Genomic DNA, 5680 nt, shown 5'->3' with positions numbered 1-5680 from the left:
AAAAATACCCCCAACTGTTTGGCAAAACCCCATCCATAAGATAAATTTCGGGACGAAATTATTCTAACGGGGGGAGAATGTAACACCAGTCAAAATAGGTCAATAGACAATCATATGTGATTATGCCAATCATGTAATGTGATTTTGTTAAACTAGTAATGTGATAAAAGTGCTATGTAGTTCATGATAAATTCTAATAAAAATATGAACTTTCTTTATGATGCAACTCAAAGTATACGTCCATACGATTCCAAAAATGTAGAGAACGTCTAAATCTAACTTCGCATAAAGAAGTTATGATAAACCGAACACTATAAATCTCTATAATAAGAGGAATTTAAAATAGACTTAGAATTAGCTATTGGAGTCTAAACGAGATTTGTAGTACTTGTAAATACCTATGTGTGTATATAAAGAAAGTCAAAAACGGAGTTCGTATGTGAAAGTTACGACCTTCCGGAGATTCAGGTGTCAGAAACCCTAATCTGACTGAGCTCACGACCTGAGCACAGAAACTCATGACGTGAGGAGTCATTTTGCCACATTTTGGATCTAGAAGGTGTGTGACGAGGCTATGAAGGGATAAGTTCCAAACTCACGACGTGAGCAAGGATATCTCACGACGTGAGGACTCATCTGGCCACCTTCTGAAGCTAGGGACGCAAATGGCAAGTCTACGAGATGATCATGCTAGACTCACGACGTGAGTCTTATAAATCTCACGATGTAAGGGCCAAAAATCTTACTATAAATAGCAGGTCCGACTTCAGCTATTCCTACACCTGAACTTCTTTCCTTTCTCTCATTTGCTGAAGCCCTCTTGCATCCCGAGCCCCGACGACCTCGTACGCTGACCGATTCTGCTTAGATTACATAAAACCACGCTACTAGGGTGAGTTTCACGGCCCCACTTTTTAATATTTTCGGGGGAAAACACATGCTAAATATTGTATATACGTTACTATTATGTCTACATGATGGTATAGTAGCATCAACGTAAAGAATTATATTAACCGGGATATAGTTGTTCTAAATATCATATTTTGAATATATACAACTTTATCAACTTGTTATCATGTTATTATACTAATGTAGATCTTGAGTTATACTTAGGATTCTATATATATGTTGTGTGTGATATAGTTCCAAAGTTATATTCGGAAGTTCTATACGTTAATTTATAAAGTATGTTGCTATTATTGGTTTATGTCAAGATAAAACATGGTATGCTATATGTTGTTATTGTTAGTTTTATGACAAGATAAAACTTGGTATGTTATATGTTGTTGTTATTGGTTTTATGTCAAGATAAAACCTGGTTTTACTTCAGGTTATAGCTGTTATACTGCCTAAATGTTATGAAGTTAGGAGTAATGTTTAAAAGCATAGTCTAGTAACTTAGGGTTTTAGACACGAAAATGCTTTTGTTGTTAGAGCTATAGGAAGCCATCGAAGTCTACATGAGTAATTATATTCATCAACTAAGATTGGGGATCTTAGAGGAAATCCTCTAAACTGTAACCGTTAATCCCGTGTGAGCGAGGAAGTCGTGTATAAGTAGTATACGGGTTGACCACCCCACTTGTGATTGTTAGCTACAGTCAACCATAAGCGAGTGACGAACTATCCTTTTACATGTTATTGTTTCGGCGTCGATGAAGCGCGTGGTATCGTTTCTCATGGTAAATCATGAGTGTGTTGTTTCTCATGGTAAATCATGAGTGTGTTTTATCAGAAGTATTATGTCATAGCAGCGGTTACAGGCTCATGGTAGCAAATTGTTAGAAACATTATACTTTGTCGTATACAAGTATTAATGTTAAGTATAAGTTTCCCCCTACTTATACCCTAGGTTCAAGGAACGTTTAGGTATAACACTTATTTGATAAGTAAACTATTATACTTAAAATATATACTAAATGTTGGAGCGTCAAAATGATACTTTCAAAAACTAAACTTTTGAACTTAGGAAAAGTATTATTTTCATATGGAGTCAAAACCTGTGAACTCACCAACTTTATGTTGACGTATTTTAAAATGCATGTGTTTTCAGGAACTTGAAAAGCTGGTATGTATTCGAACAGGAGAAGTTTTATTATTACCTTTATGTTCAATAAGAAGTATACAATAGTCGGATATTATGTAATTGGTTCTAGAAAAAAATAGTAATGTAACTTTCAATCATCAATAAAGGTATGTATTTTATTTAGTACTGGTCAATGTATGTTATATAACTATGATACGAAGAATGACGTTACATCAGCTGGTGTTTCCGCCGACGGCCGGGGGTGTGACAGAATTGGTACCATTTGTAACATCTCCCTCTGGCACGTATCATAATATTTTCCGCTTTGGGCCACTCGACACGAGGACTTCCCAGGGGGTCACCCATCCCGGTACTACTCCCGCCGGAGCACACTTAAATGCAGAGTTCTTATGGGATCTGCTACCCTCACGGCTTTAAAACGCGTTGTGACAAGGAAGGTATCCACACCCCTTTATAAGAAAATGTTTCGTTCTCCTTCCAAGCCGATGTAGAATCAGGTGCAACCCACCTTCACCCCCCATTATAGGTTCCGATGTCCCCGTCGAACACATCTACCCGTGCCCCAGCTCTGATACCAATCTCTCACACCCCGGCCGTCGGCGGAAACACCGGATGGTGTAACGTAATTTCTTGTATCATAGTTATCAACTTCCTGAAAACACATGCATTTTAAAATACGTCAACATAAAGTTGGTGATTTCACATGTTTTGACTCCATATAAAATAACACTTTTTCTCAAGTTCAAAAGTATAGTTTTGAAAGTATCATTTTGACTCTCCAACATTTAGTATATATATTAGGTATAATGGTTTACTTATTAAATAAGTGATACCTATAAGTTTCACATATTATGAATAAATAATTGTAATCCCGTACAAAGTAAGGTTGCTACATATAAATCTTATTTCAATTCTATACGAGTAAAACCGCTACGTATAAATCTATTTCAATTCTATACTAGTAAAACCGCTACGTATAAATCTATTTCAATTCTATACGAGTAAAACCGCTACGTATAAATCTATTTCAATTCTATACGAGTAAGTGTGTTAGGTATAATTGTCTACTTAATGAGCAAGTAGTATACCTACAAGTTCCTTGTACTTAGAGTATAAGTCTTTGGGAAACTTATACTTAACATTCATACTTGTATATCGACAAAGTATAATGCTTCTAAAGTTGTGCTACCATGAGTCCATAACCGTTGCTAGACATACAAACCTCTAATTAAAATATATCCCACCAATGGTTCCTCCATTGGTGCCACAATAAAACCGCAATTGGTGCCATAAAGGATTCCACCAAGGTAAATACTTCCCCCGTACGCTTCATCGATGTCGGGTCCATCTCAATCAATAGGTCAGTTCGTCACCTGCAGACCGTTGGGTTGTACCTAGCAACCACGGGTCGGGTCGTCAACCCACATAGATCTATAGTCCACCGTAAACCCGATTGGGTTGTAGCCAACAACCACTGATGGGGCGTTAACCCACATAGATCCATACACAACTTCCTCGCTCACACGGGATTAACGGTTATAGGTCATAGGTTTTCACTAAGATTCCCAATCTTAGTTAATGAATGAGATAGCTCATGTAGACTTTTTCGGCTTCCTATAACTCTAACAACAAAGCATATGCGTGTCTAAAACCCTAAGTTACTAGACTATGCTTTTAAACATTACTCCTAAGTTCATAATACTTTAGGCAGTACAACAGCTATAACTTGAGGAAAAACTAGGTTTTATCTTAACATAAAACCAATAATAACAACATATAACATACGAGGTTTTATCTTGACATAAAACCAAAAACAACAACATATAACATACCTCGTTTTATCTTGACATAAAACCAACAATAACAACATACTTATCAATTAACATATAGAACTTCCGAGTATAACTGTGGAACTATATCGCACACAACATATATATAGAATCCTGAATATAACTCAAGATCTAAATTAGTATAATAACATGCTAACAAGTTGATAATAGTTGTATATATTCAAAATATTATATTTAAACAACTATATCCCGGTTAATATAACTATCTACGTTGATACTAATATACTATCATATAGACATAATATTAACGTGTATACAATATTTAGAATGCGTTTTCCCCCGAAAATATTAAAAAGTGGGCCGTGAAACTCACTTTAATATCGCGCTTTGACAAAATCTAACTGAAAACAGTCAGCGGTTCGCGATCGTCGGGCTCGGGAAGCGAAACGGCTCCAGCAAACGAGAGAGAAAGAAGAGATTTTAGGTGTACTAAGCCTTGGGGTTGAAATGGCTATTTATAGGCTGATTTTTCGCCCTCACGACGTGAGAATGATAGGTTCACGTCGTGAGTTATGGCAAGAGTCATCCTGTAGCCTTAACGCGTGTTTTCTAGCCTCGAATAGTGTCCTGCAGCGTCCTCACGTCGTGAGAAAACCTTGCTCATGTCGTGAGCTTTTGGTTGATCGTTCCGTAGACTTCTAGCCTCGAAATGTGACGTTCACATACGAACTCCGTTTTTGAGTTCAGTCAGATTAAGGTTTCTGACAGCTGAATCTTCGGAAGGTCGTAACTTTCACATACGAACTCCGTTTTTGACGTTCTTTATATGCAAGCATAGGTATTTCCGAGTACTACAACTCTCTTTTAGACTCCAAAGCTAATTCTAAGTCTATTTTAAATTCCTCTTATTATAGAGATTTATAGTGTTTAGGGTTTATCATAACTTCTTCACGCGAAGTCAGATTTAGACGTTCTCTATAACTTTGGAATCGTATGGACGTATACTTTGAGTTGTATCATAAATTATGTATGAAATTTCATACTTTAACATGCATTACATATTAAGTTTATCACATTACTAGTTTAACAAAATCACATTACATGATTGGCATAATCACATGTGATTGTTATTGACCTATTTTGACTGGTGTGACATGCAAAGTCACCAAGTCAGTGACTTTATGGTTCTATACGTTGTTTATGACTTATATCTATGGTTTGGACTTCTGGACATAAGTATTAAGACCTTAATGTCGAAAATGGCTTAAACGATGAGTACGCTAGGCGTACAAGTCTTTACGCGCAGCGTACATGCTAGATTGCATGTACACTTAGCGTACAGCTGAGTACGCCCCACATACTTATTCAGGAGGGTTTTGGCCTTTTGGGCTTCGTGTTGGGCTTCCTTTTTGGGCTTGGGTGTTTGAGTTGTTAATGGGCCATCTGAATATGAGTTTCTTGGGCTAGGAATTTTGGTTGGGCTTTAGGGTAAGGCCCATGAAAGGGGTTTGGGCCCAATTTGGTAAATTGGGCCATAGTTGGGCCTTGGTTGATAATTTGGTTTTTGAGCCTTAAGTGTGTGAGTTTCAGCCTCAGTCTTGGACCAAGCTAGGTTAAGGGTAAAATGGTCTTTTTACCCCAACTATAGATTTATGGACTATGGATTGGAACCCAATTATTAATGGGGTGTTGTTTTGACGTTGACAGTTGGGGGTCTGTCAAAGAGCAGCCAAGGATCGTCTGCGTGATTCTGCAGTACGAGGTGAGTCTCCTCACTGGGTTTAGTGGGTCGAAGGCACCAATGTAGGCCCATGGTTTTATGATAGGATACTAGATTTCTGTT

Source organism: Lactuca virosa, chromosome 4, assembly GCF_052849685.1.
Source record: "Lactuca virosa cultivar CGN04683 chromosome 4, Lactuca_virosa_CGN04683_v6, whole genome shotgun sequence".
Taxonomy (NCBI): Eukaryota; Viridiplantae; Streptophyta; class Magnoliopsida; order Asterales; family Asteraceae; genus Lactuca; species Lactuca virosa.
Note: the sequence above shows the minus strand (reverse complement) of the source record.